The sequence below is a fragment of the Bubalus kerabau genome, chromosome 21, assembly GCF_029407905.1.
Source record: "Bubalus kerabau isolate K-KA32 ecotype Philippines breed swamp buffalo chromosome 21, PCC_UOA_SB_1v2, whole genome shotgun sequence".
In the NCBI taxonomy this organism is placed as follows: Eukaryota; Metazoa; Chordata; class Mammalia; order Artiodactyla; family Bovidae; genus Bubalus; species Bubalus kerabau.
The window spans coordinates 58,134,981-58,148,921 of record NC_073644.1 but is presented as its reverse complement, the minus strand read 5'-3'; the positions used below and the strand labels follow the sequence as shown (position 1 = coordinate 58,148,921).

Here is a 13,941-nt window from a genome sequence, read left to right as displayed (position 1 = left end):
CTCTCTGAGGAGGTGGATGGCTCTCTAAGGAGGTGGGTGGCTCTCTGAGGAGGTGGGTGTGGCTCTCTGAGGAGGTGGATGGCTCTCTAAGGAGGTGGGTGGCTCTCTGAGGAGGTGGGTGTGGCTCTCTGAGGAGGTGGGTGGCTCTCTGAGGAGGTGGGTGTGGCTCTCTGAAGAGGTGGGTGTGGCTCTCTGAGGAGGTGGGTGGCTCTCTGGGAAGGTGGGTGTGGCTCTCTGAGGAGGTGGGTGTGGCTCTCTGAGGAGGTGGGTGTGGCTCTCTGAGGAGGTGGGTGGCTCTCAAAGGAGGTGGGTGTGGCTCTCTGAGGAGGTGGGTGGCTCTCTGGGGAGGTGGGTGTGGCTCTCTGAGGAGGTGGGTGTGGCTCTCTGAGGAGGTGGGTGTGGCTCTCTGAGGAGGTGGGTGGCTCTCAAAGGAGGTGGGTGTGGCTCTCTGAGGAGGTGGGTGGCTCTCTGGGAAGGTGGGTGTGGCTCTCTGAGGAGGTGGGTGTGGCTCTCTGAGGAGGTGGGTGTGGCTCTCTGAGGAGGTGGGTGGCTCTCAAAGGAGGTGGGTGTGGCTCTCTGAGGAGGTGGGTGGCTCTCTGAGGAGGTGGTTGTGGCGCTCTGAGGAGGTGGGTGTGGCTCTCTGAGGAGGTGGATGGCTCTCTGGGGAGGTGGATGGCTCTCTGGGGAGGTGGATGTGGCTCTCTGAGGAGGCTGATGGCAGGTGGAACGAAGCACGGGAGAACACAGCTGGAGGGGAGCCACGCATGGTGGACAAGGTGGTTTGTTGGCTTGTTTTCAGAATGTGGAAACTTGCACAGATTTATAGGCTGAGTGAAAGAAGAGAAGGAAAGCTTGGACTTTCAAGACAGAGGAGAGGTAAGTGATGGATAAACACAGCTGTTATTTTTCATTTGAGTTTTTCCAACAAACCTGGTGATCTTGAGCGACTTCTCAAGCTACCTGAGATACAGGTTTTATGTTCTTCAGAGTTGATCAAAATAATATGGGTTATATTTTAAGTTCTGAAGGCCAGATATCTTCATTCTTAAATAACATGTCAGTATGTGCTGATTTCCTGGGGGCCACCAGGCATTTAGGGAGATGCCCAGGGGAAGAAATGTTGCCATTTATGAGATTCATCCCTGAGATGACAAATAATTTAACTTGTACCAAAAACCACTGATTCTTCATGAAGGTTTCGTCACATACAATAACCTCTGCAAATTTTGCCTACAGAATTTTGAGGAAAATCAAGAGTGCTAATTAACTCAAAAAATCATAAAACTAATGACACAAATAATGAGTAGTCATAAACAGAAAACAAAACTGAAAACCCCTTTATTCCTGACTCTATCTGATACTCCATTAGAACTGCACCAAATTAATATCTAAGTTACCCCATGAAAGCAATTTAATAGATCTTTTGGATAATTCTAATAAAAATAAGAAATCGATTATCTCAGTCTCAAATTTGCCACAATTAAAGGGAAACTCTCTTTTGAATTGGACTGTTTCTCCCTAAAGAATCTTCTTTTATAAAGAAGAAAATTGCAATATGCTCTGAATAGATGTTTAAAATCTCTCTCATAAGTTCTGGAAATCTCTCTCATTGAAACAGTCCCAGCTTGACAGCCCTGCAATAACCATTAAATATTAAAATAACATTAAAGAGCAACTGCTCAGCTCATGGATTTAGCTGCAAAACTCCTTTTCACACTAATGGGACTCACATTGCTAAATCCCCATGTGCTGTACAGAAAATTTACCCCCAAGGATCCAATGATCAGACACAGTCAAGAAAATGATGAATGCACTTTCAAAAAAATAATTGATCTGCTACCAAACAAATTATGATTATTCATGGAATTTCAATCACATAATCATTCTAAAAGTCAGACTAACATTCAACAGCATCCAATTTCGCTTTCATAAAATATATTGATACATTTGTGATGTGATAAAATTCATATTTCTACTGCAAGATAATTTGGATGGTGTAAAGATATTTATAAAGTTATAAAAAAAAAAACCCTCTCATTTACAAAAATCGCTTAAAGCCAAAAACTAATTCTAAATATTTTTTATGTGTACTATTTCTGTAGACATTATCACCATAATGCTTAAAATTAAGGATTGTTTTCTGTTGTTATTGATACACATTTAATGTAAAAGGAAAAAAGATAGTGTAAGTAACTAATATTGCTAATATTTATAGCTTTATGGACATCTCAACTTCTCCAAATTACATCTTTTAAGAAATTATAGGAATTTTGACATAGTTATACCACTGGAAATATAACTATCCATGTTAACTATCCAGGAGGCAGTTACAAACTGTGAAAAAACAGTATGTTTAATGGAATGTATTCTAGACTAAACTTTAGTTTACCCCAAATTTAGCTTTCCCAAAGGTCAAACTAAGACAAGTCACTTAAATCGTCAAAGCCACAACTTTTTAGCTATGAAATGAAAATGGACCTGGGGATGTCTATGTCTGTCAGTTCATGATTTTCTTTTGTGACAGGTAATTTGATTTATATTGAGTCTTGTTTCAGTTTCCCCTGAGCCTCAGCTTCATCCAAACACATACACATATACACACATGTACACACAAGTATAAGCATAAAGAGGAGAAAGAAATTTTTATACTTTATATAGGACTGTGGTACAAATACATCTATAATAGTCTGTGAAATTTCAATTTGTTAATGTCAAAGTGTTTACCAGCATTAAAAGAAGCCTGGAGAATAAGAAAGAGGGGTAGCACTGTTTCATGGCAAAAGCACCTAAATGGAAAATTTGGAGACCTGATTGTACCACTAGCAAATTCTGTGATATTGGACAGATCACTTTATGTCTGCAAATCGCAGTTTATTTCTTTTTATGATAAAAATTCTCAACAAACTAGTTATAGAAGGAATTTGCCTCTACATAATAAGGACCACATATTAAAAACCCACAGCAAATGTGACACTCAGTGGTGAAAAACTGAAAGCTTTCCCCATAAGATCAGGAATAAGGCAAGAAAGCCCATTCTTTCCACTTGTTTAACATAGTACTGAAAGTTCTAGCCAGGGTAATTAGGCAAGAAAAAGAAATAAAAGACATACAAATCAGAAAGAAAGAAGTAAAATTATCCTTGCTTGCAGATGACATGATTTTATTATTATTTATTCAGTAAAGCCCTAAAGGCTCCACATAAAAAGCTATTAAAACTAATAAAAGAATTCAGTGAAATGGCAGGATATATAATCGACCTGCAAAAATCAGTTGTATTTCCATGCACTACTAGCAATGTATTATCTGAAAGAGAAAACAATTCCACTTACAATAGCATCAGAAAGAATAAAATACTTAGGAATACGCTTAATCGAGGAGGTGAAAGACTTATACACTGAAAATTACAAAACACTGATGAAAGAAAATTTAAAGACACAAATACATGGAAAGACATCCCAAGTTAATAGTAATATGGAACCACAAAAGCAATCTTGAAAAAGAAGAGCAAAGCTGGAGGCATCACACTTTCTGATTTTACAATACATTTCAAAGCTACAGTAATTAAAACAGTATGACAGTGGAAGAAAAACAAACATATAGACCAATAGAGAGCCCAGAAATAAACCCATGCACATACAATCAACTGATCTTCAACAAGTATGCCAAGAATACACAATAGGAAAAGGATAGTCTTTTCAACAGATGGTATTGGGAAATCTAAATATCCACACACAAAATTATGAAATTGAGCCCTTTTCTTATATCATATATAAAAATCAGCTTAAAGCAGATCAAAGATTTAAACATAAAGCCTGGAACTAAAAATCCTAGAAGAAAACGTAGGAGAAAATCTTCTTGACATAGGTCTTGGAAATGACAAAAGCACAAGCAAAAATAAATAAACAAGTGGGACTACATCAAACTGTAAAGCTTCTGCATAGCCAAGGAAATAACAGAGTAAAAGGGCAACCTCTGAAATAAGGGAAAATATTTGCAAACCATGGATCTGAAAAGGAGCAAATATTTATAACATATAAGGAACTCCCACAACTCAATAGCAAAAAAAAAAAAAAAAAGCAATAATCTGATTTTAAAATGGACAGAGGTCTTGATTAGACATTTTTCTAAAGACATCCTAACAGCCAACAGGTATATGAAAAGATGTTCAGTATCACTAATCATCAGGGAAACACAAACCAAAATCACACTGGGATAACACTACAAATCTGTTAGGACTGCTATTACCAAAAAAAGAAAAGAGTAAGTTTTGTCAAGGATGTAGAAAATTCAGAACACTTGTATACTGGTGGGAGTATAAAATGGTAAACAGTGTGGTGATCCTCAAAAAATACCAAAAAATAGGACTACCATATGATCCAGCAATCCCACCTCTGAGTGTATATCCAAAAGAACTGAAATCAGGATCTCAAAGAGACAGCTGAACTCCCATGTTCACTACAGCATTATTTGCAATAGCAAAGACATGGAAACAATGTAAGCATCAACAGATGAATGGATCAAGAAAATGTGGTATATACATGCAATGGGATGTTAAAAAAGAAAGAAATATGCCGTATGGGACAACATGGATAAACCTCTAGGACCTTATGCTACGTGAGTAAACCAATTCCAGAAGGACAATACTGCATGAGGAATCTTAAATAGTCAAACTTATAGAAACAGAGAGTAGAATGGTAGTTGCCAGAGGCCAGGGGAAATGCGGAGTTGTTCTTTAATGGGTTAACATTTCAGTTATGCAATGGACTTGTGGACATAGTGGGGAGGGAATGAGTGGGACGAATGAAGAAAATAGCATCAGTGTATATATACAGTGTCGTGTGTAAAACAGGTAGTTGGTTAAAAGCTGCTGTACAACACAGGGGTGCTAACTTAGAGGAGTGGGGGGGGGCGGGGGGGGGTGGGGAGGGAGGGAGGCCCAAGAAGGAGGGGATACATGTATAATTACAGCTGATTTGCTTTGTTGTATGGCAGAAGCCAATATACCATTGTGAAAATGAAAAAAAAACAAATAATTTTTAAAAAGGAAAAATAAAGTTACTTCTAGATCTTAAAAAACTGAATAAATTCTAGAGATATGCTGTACAGTATTGTGACTATAGTTAACACACTGAATTGTGTACTTAAAAATGTGTTAAGATGTTAAGTATTCATACCAAAGGCCTATATTTCTCAGGAACACAGATTCTACAATTCCAAATTAAATTTTAACATATTAAATTTAATAATATATAAAATGAAATATATACCAAAATGTATCTTGATAGAATGGGGTTTATCCCAGAAATTCATGCTGGTATAACATCTGAAAGTCAATCAATATGTTACCATATGAACACAAAATTTTGTTTAAAACCCATTTGATAATGACCAGTTGCAACATCAACAGTTTTCAAGTTCCAACATTCATTCTCAATGAAAACTCTTAACATACCAGGAACAGAAAGGAACCTTCACAATCTCATAAAAGGTACATTTTGAAAAGGCAACAGCTAACATCATACTTAATGGTGAAAGACTGAGTATCTTCCCTCTAAACTCAGGACCAGTAAAAATGTCTGGTTTCACCATTTCTATTCAACACTGCATTTACGGTTACAGTCAGGGCACTAAAGAAATGAAAGGAGACAAGACTGAAAATGAAGTAAAACTGTGCTACGATCGCCTATGTAGCAAGTGGGACAGAATCCACCATGGCTCAGGGGTGATCCCCAGACCAATGAACTTTGGAGTTCAGCCCCACTGGCTGCTGCCATTTGTTCAGGGGAGCCTGGTGGGCTGCCATCTATGGTGTCACACAGAGTTGGACACGACTGAAGTGACTTAGTAGCAGTAGCAGCAGCAGCTGTTGTCTGTATACCAGGCACCTGTGGGAATTTCTTCCACTTTACTAGCCCCAGGGACCCCCCAGCAAGGGATGGATCCACAAACTCCACAGGACCTAGCAGCGCCCACATTGCTAGTGCCGGTGGGCCAGTGAACGTGGCGCTTCTCTAATGCAAAGAGGCAGGCTACCGAGTCAGCGGGGCAGTCTGAGCCAGGGCAGGGGTGGGTGGATGGGGCATACGCTCATCCAGGTGGAAGGGCCTCTTTGAACAGGATAAATGGTTCCTTCAGGAGCATCTCTAGCGGGAGGAGCGCCGTGTACACCGCCCAGAGATGTTGCTCCAGGGGTAGGACAGTTTTGCTCCAGGGGTAGGACAGTTTGTGCCCCCTTCCAGAGCTGGGACCAACATCCTTGTGGCCCTCTGGCCTTCTGCGGTCTGTCACGGTGCCCAGGCCACAGCGTCCAGAGACAGGGACGCGTCGAACTTGAACACCAGCCAGCACCCTACCTTCTGCAACTTAACACCCGGCTCTGCCGTCTTGTCCGCCAACCCGGAAGCTGGCAGCCAGACATCGGGGGCTGGTGACCTGCCCACCGCGAGGCCAGCCGCCCACTGCACATCCCGCGTCCCTTCTACGCCACCGCGCACCACGTGCAGTTCCCCCCGCAGGAAAGAGCATTAGACCAGGACGGTCCACAGGCACCTGGCTCACGGGCCGCCCCTCCCCACATGGAGATCCACGGCCGACTCGGCATTTCCCAGAGGCAGCAGCTTTAAAAAGCAAGGGAGCTCACCCTAGGAGACGTGTCTTCGCGGCCAGAAACGAGTAGACCTCCGCAGCTGCCGGCCAGAAGTTCTCCAGCGGTCTTCACTCGGTTCAGGTGTGAAGGCCATGCGGACGGTCCCAGCATCACTTGACGATATTGAGGCTGGTTCCCTGAGGCTGCTCCAGGGGCCGGGAAGGCAGGACCCGCGCGCGGGTCCAGCTCGGGGCCAATCACTCATGTCCTCGGCGTGATCTCCTCCCACAATTACTGATACGTGAAACAGCACGGATGAATCACGAAATAATTAGGCTGAATTCAAGAAGCCAAATAAATAGGGGAGTGGGAAAGAGGAATAACAGAGGGGCATGAAGAAGCTTTTGGAGGTGATGGATATGTGCATTTCTTGACTAACTTCATAGGTATATATATAAATATATGTATATTAGTGTCTGTGTGTGTGTCACATGTATCAAATTATATAATTTAAATGTGTGCCATTTATTGAATAGTGAATATTCCTCAATAGAGCTGTTTTTTAAAATATGAAAATATTTTTTGCCAAATAAATAATTACTAGTGGGTACTATTTTTCTTAGGCTTTCTCATTTTTTTGATCACAGCAACCAAGAGAGTTGGCTATGCTGATTATTTTTATTATATTATTGTTACACACTATTATTATTATTATATGGTTGGTCCCATGTAACAAACGATTAAGTCAGAGGCTCAAAGGCATTACCTTGCCCAGTGTCAGAAAACCTTTGTCAGTAAACATCATGTTAAATTCTTCTTATGTATAAAATTTTTATTTGCTGTTAACTTTTTAACATTTTTATTGAGATAATTGGGCTTCCTAGGTGGTGCTGGTGGTAAAGAAGCACCTGCCAATGCAAATTAGAAGAGATGCCAGTTTGATTCCTGGGTGGGGAAGATCCCTTGGAGGAGGGCTCAGGGACCCATTCCTGTATTCTGGCCTGGAGAATCCCATGGACAGCGGAGCCTGGAAGGCTACAGTCCATAGTTTTGCACAGAGTGAGACAATACTGAAGTAACTTAGCACACAGGCATAATTGATACACAATGTTGTGTTAATGTCAGGTATATAGCTAGCAAAGTAATGCTCAAAATTCTCCAAGTCAGGCTTCAGTAATATGTGAACCGTGAACTTCCTGATGTTCAAGCTGGTTTTAGAAAAGGCAGAGGAACCAGAGATCAAATTGCCAACATCTGCTGGATCATGGAAAAAGCAAGAGAGTTCCAGAAAAACATCTATTTCTGCTTTATTGACTATGCCAAAGCCTTTGACTGTGTGGATCACAATAAACTGTGGAAAATTCTGAAAGAGATGGGAATACCAGAACACCTGATCTGCCTCTTGAGAAATTTGTATGCAGGTCAGGAAGCAACAGTTAGAACTGGACACGGAACAACAGACTGGTTCCAAATAGGAAAAGGAGTACATCAAGGCTGTATATTGTCACCCTGTTTATTTAACTTCTATGCAGAGTACATCATGAGAAACACTGGACTGGAAGAAACACAAGCTGGAATCAAGATTGCTGGGAGAAATATCAATAACCTCAGATATGCAGATGACACCACCCTTATGGCAGAAAGTGAAGAGGAACTAAAAAGCCTCTTGATGAAAGTGAGAGTGGAGAGTGAAAAAGTTGGCTTCAAGCTCAACATTCAGAAAACGAAGATCATGGCATCCGGTCCCATCACTTCATGGGAAATAGATGGGGAAACATTGGAAACAGTGTCAGACTTTATTTTTCTGGGCTCCAAAATCACTGCAGATGGTGACTGCAGCCATGAATTTAAAAGACGCTTACTCCCTGGAAGGAAAGTTATGACCAACCTAGATAGCATATTCAAAAGCAGAGACATTACTTTGCCAACAAAGGCTTGTCTAGTCAAGGCTATGGTTTTTCTTGTGGTCATGTATGGATGTGCGAGTTGGACTGTGAAGAAGGCTGAGGGCCGAAGAATTGATGCTTTTGAACTGTGGTGTTGGAGAAGACTCTTGAGAGTCCCTTGGACTGCAAGGAGATCCAACCAGTCCATTGTGAAGATCAGCCCTGGGATTTCTTTGGAAGGAATGATGCTAAAGCTGAAACTCCAGTACTTTGGCCACCTCATGCGAAGAGTTGACTCATTGGAAAAGACTCTGATGCTGGGAGGGACTGGGGGCAGGAGGAGAAGGGGACGACAGAGGATGAGATGGCTGGATGGCATCACTGACTCGATGGACGTGAGTGTCAGTGAACTCCGGGAGTTGGTGATGGACAGGGAGGCCTGGTGTGCTGCGATTCATGGGGTCGCAAAGAGTCGGACATGACTGAGCGACTGATCTGATCTGATATAGCAAAGTGAATCTAGTATACAATTGCATATATCCATTCTTTTTTTTAGGTTCTTTGCCCATATTGACCATTACAGAATATTGAATAGAGTTCCCTATACTATACAATAGGTTTTTATTTTATCTCTTTTATATATAGTATTGTGTATACATCAGTCCCAATCTTCCAATTTATCCTTTCCTCCTACCTTACCCTCCAGTAACCATAAGTTTCTTTTCCACATCTGTAACTCTATTTCATAACTTATCTATTGTAGATAAGTTCATTTGTAGCCTTTTTTTAGATTCCACATATAAGCAATATCATATGACATTTGTTTTTCTGTATCTAACATTTCACTCAGTATGAGAATCTCTATGTCCATCCATGTTGCTGCAGATGGCATTATTTTTTTATGGCTGAGTAATATTTTATTGTATGTATGTACTACATCTTCTTTATTCATTCCTTTGTATCTGTCATGTTGAATTCTTTAGAAGCAAATGAAATAAAGGGCAAAACTGACTTCATTACAGTGGTCTTCAAACATTGCCATCTGTGCCTCCTTACCATCCCCTATTACAACACTAAGAGATTCTCACTAAATTAAATAGTCTACACCATTCTCAATTCCCAGTCTCCCCAGAAATGTGAGGTAACAACATTTCAATTTGCATGGTCCAATGCGATAGCCAGTCATCATTTCTGCTAAAGAAAATGTAACTCATCCAAATTGAGATACAGTATAAGATACAGTCCAGATTTTGAAGATGTAAATATCTCATTAATATTTTTATAATGATGACATGTTGAAGGGTCTTCCCAGGTGGAGCTAGTGGTAAAGAACCAACCGCCAATGCAAGAGATGTAAGAGATGCTGGTTCGATCCCTGGGTCAGGAAGATCCCTTGGAGGAGGGCATGGCAACCTGCTCCAGTATTCTTGCCTGGAGAATCCCATGGACAGAGGAGCCTGGTGGGCTACAGTCCATCAGGTTGCACAGAGTCAGACGCGACTGAAGTGACTTAGCAGGTATGTGACATGTTGAAATCATAATACTTTGGATATATTGGGTTACACAAAATATACTGTCTATTAGTTTCATCTGCATCTTTTTAATTTTTAAATGTGATTCCTAGGAAATTTTAAATTACATGTGTGTTTTGCATTATACTCCTATGGATGTGACTGATCTAAATCCTACTCAAAAAAGCAATGTTATACATTTTTGTATGACAATTTCCAAAAAATTATGAACTTGTATTTTAATCATGGAGAGATCTTGCTTCAGATTTATAAAGGGTTGAAGGCTCTAAGTAAGATGGTACTTGGGGATTCTATGGGGATACTTGAAGAAAAATTAGCCTAGATGTAATAGAAGATGATGATTGGAAGGGAAAAGGGGTACAGCTGTTTGGGAACTCATAGTCAGCACTGGAAAATATTCAATCAAAATTCTACTTGAAGAAAAATAGGCCTAAGCATGGTAGGAAACGATCATTGGAAAACAAAAAAAGTACAGCTGATGGTGAACTTACGGTGCTGTGTGCGTGCTAAGTTGCTTCAGTCATATCTGATTCTTTGCGACCCCGTAGACCATAGCCCACCAGGTTCCTCTGTCCATGGGATTCTCCAGGCAAGAATACGGGAGTGGGTTGCCATGCCCTCCTCCAGGGGATCTTCCTGACCCAGAGATTGAACACATGTCTCTGTGGCTCCGGCATTGCAGGCAGATTCTCTACGGCTGAGCCACTGGGGAAGCCGAACTTATAATGTGGTGGAGAATATTCAGTCTAACCTCTAGGTTGACCTTTTGTGTTAGCTCCTATTCTGGAACGCTTTGGGTTACAGCATAGCATTTTGATGCATCAAACCCCAGTGGATGTTTGTGGCATTTGTGGAAACTGAGCCAACCGAGAGTTGCCTGGGCCCAGTGAAGGACTTAACTGTGTAACTATCACCAAGGCAAGACTTGGGGCGGCAGCTGCAGTTTTTGATTCTGTGGGTTAAAATCTCGAGCTCATAGACGTTTCTTCATGCCAGACTCTGGTGCGCCATATTGCTCTCTCTACTGCTCTGTTTCTCAGTCAGCTAGAGGTCTGTCACCTCGTAGAGATTCGTGCGGCAGTGAATCCTAGAAGCCCTCCCTGGATCCACTGCACTCACTCTTCCTAAGTCAGGTGGCTGTTTGGGTCCCCTTGTGCTGGCAGAATTGTTGTCATTAATTATATTAAACCCAGCTCATGTAAAAATACTCCAGAAATTGCAAAGCATGACAAATGTCGCCACAGCGGAGCCAAGTCTTGCAGGAAAACTGTGCTCTTCCAGATTCTTTCCTCTGGAATGCCTCGTGCTGCCGTGTTAACCCTCCTCCATAAGTGAAATCTCTCCCTTTTGATGGGTATCTTCCTGTTGCAGCTGCTAAAGATTCAATATATAGCTTCCTTTTTACCACCTTCTGAATTTGGAACCGGTGGAACACCAGACCCAGGAGTCAGACAGATGGTGAGAGAATGTGGCTTCAGATGAAAGGCTCAGGAATCTCCCTAATACTTCACCTTTGAGTGAGACACCCACACAGTCATGGATCGAGCTGGACAGTGAAGACTTCCCTCAAGTTTGGCCTGAATGAGCAGACCAGAGTGCAGACGTCCTAAGGCATCTCCCAGGAAGGAAAGAGCATTCAATACAGCACTCAGCTGAGCATGCTCAATGAGGTCAACCAAACTCAAAATAAAATGAGCCTGGGGGAGGGCAGCGTGGGGAGCAAAGCAGAAGTCGCTCTGCACAGAAACATTGGGCCAGGAAAAGGAGTACCCTCCCACCCCTGACTCTCCGTGAACGTATTGATCTGCACTTTGTCAAAGATGTGACAGGCGTTTAGGACTGTGTCTGCTAGTACTTGGCATACAGACAGGTAGAATGGATTTGCCTTCTTGCAAGTTCCATCCATTCATTCTAATTATATTGGATTGGCCAGAAAGTTCATTTGGGTTTTCTAGAACAGCTTAATAGAAAAACCTCGAATGAACTTTTGGGCCAACCCAATATTTACTCAGTGGCCGTTACATGCACGGCACTGTTCTAGGTGCTACTAGGTGAAGAAACAGACAAAAATCTTGTCTTTGTGGAACTTCTATTTTAGCAGGGAAGATTGAAAAAAATAAATATGTTCCCACACCCCATAGTGCAGGGCTTTCTTCGCCTAAGATGCTCTATGAGAGCATTCAGATTTGGAGACAAGTCACAAAGCAGAATTTTGTGGAACCAAAAATAAATGTTCTCATCTCTTTTACTCTTTTTAAATGGTCCAAACAGACTAATCAGAATGGAAAAGCATACTTAACTCAACACCTTCCTCTAAAACATATCCAAGGTCCATTTATTTCCAACACAGCCCCTTTCCACCTGTGATAACTAAAGCCTACCTTGTGAAAGCATGGTAGCAAGATGCTGAGTGGGTCTAGTTTTCTCCTTGCCTTGTAAATCTTTAACGCTATTGAGAGTGGGAGTTCAAGATGGTCGACTAACTTCAGACTTATGCGAAAAATGATTTAATGGGCCTGTTTAATAAATTCCGTTGCTAGTAAGCCATAGGCCAAAACCCCTCAAGATATCAGTGTATCAAAAGCTTCTGTAAAGTTACCAAGGAGAGGAAGAGAGATTTGTTGGAATTTTCCTAAAGTGCTTGAATTAATATTATCTTTTTTGTGGTCTAGGAAATTTTGCTAACAGCCTTGCTGCCTTCCCATCAAGGGTACAGTGTGATGGAATGTATGGCAGGGAACTTTCATCCATGGATCAACACTGAAGGAGACAGATTGGTTGTTTTTATCAGCATCAGCAGGACTAAGCACATTTGTTCACAGGTGTTAGGAATCACCACTTGAATGAAAAGCTGGGCAGAGAAAAAGTATTTGTCTAGTGAAAACATAACAGGTATATACATAGTCCACACTCTAAGGGAATCCCAGATGGCTCAGTGGTAAAGAATCTGCCTGCCAATGCAGAAGATGCAAGAGATATGGGTTTGATCCCTGGGTTGGGAAGATCCCCTGGAGGAGGAAATGGCAACCCACTCCAGCATTGCCTGAGAAATCCCATGGACACAGGAACCTGGCAGGCTTTATAGTCCATGGGGTTGCAGAGAATCAGACATAACTGAACACACACACACACAAACACACACTCTAGAACATGGCACATCACTTTCTGCGGAACACATCCTGGCATGGTCTTTCCTTGATTTCATTCCTTAAATTGAATTAGCATGTATTAAGTCCTCATGCCAAATGGCTTCAGTTGTGTCCGACTGTTTTCTGACCCTATGAACTATAGCCCGCCAGGCTTCTCTGTCCATGGGATTCTGCAGGCAAAAATACTGGAGTGGGTTGCCATGCTCTCCTCCAGGGGATCTTCCCAACCCAGGAACTGAACCTGCATCTCTTATGTTTCCTGCATTGGCAGGCGAGTTTTTTACCACTGGCACCACCTGGGAAGCTACATTAAGCCTTCATGATATGCTTATTGACAAGTTGGTGGTGCTTTGTATCAGTAACCACCTCTGTTATCATTGTGGTGCTGAGATTCTCAGCTGATCCATCTCAGTTTTTAAAAACAGAAAATGGCACTTGTGAACAGTGACATATAAAATTCTTTGATAGACTTGTGACTGGGCCTCAACCCATCTCATTCCCAAATCTTTGTTCAGTCTCTGGAGAAATAGTATCTCCTGGGTTTGTCCTGTTGATTCCTTGGAACATTAACTTTGCTAAAGAAAGGCAGCCTGAGGCAGGGGTCACAATAGAAAGAGTCGCTTTTTGAATTCCCTGGCCTTGCATCATGGGAAAATTCCCACTATACCTTACTTAAAACATTTTCCTCATAACTTGTGGGAATTTTTATTGCAAAAACTCTGCATCAGATTCAATCTATATTTTGACCGAATGACCTTCACTAACAGCACATTTTTATCAGATACTGT

At 41.6% G+C, this 13,941-nt stretch overlaps 1 long non-coding RNA gene across 1 annotated transcript; it reads left to right on the top strand.

Annotated features, from left to right (window-relative positions):
- Positions 1–667: 667 nt before the first annotated feature.
- LOC129635900 (uncharacterized) lies at positions 668–12,249 on the top strand. Its single transcript, XR_008706525.1, has 3 exons — positions 668–876; positions 9,785–9,989; positions 11,376–12,249. It is a non-coding gene; the product is annotated as an uncharacterized LOC129635900 (long non-coding RNA).
- The last annotated feature ends 1,692 nt before the right edge of the window (positions 12,250–13,941 follow it).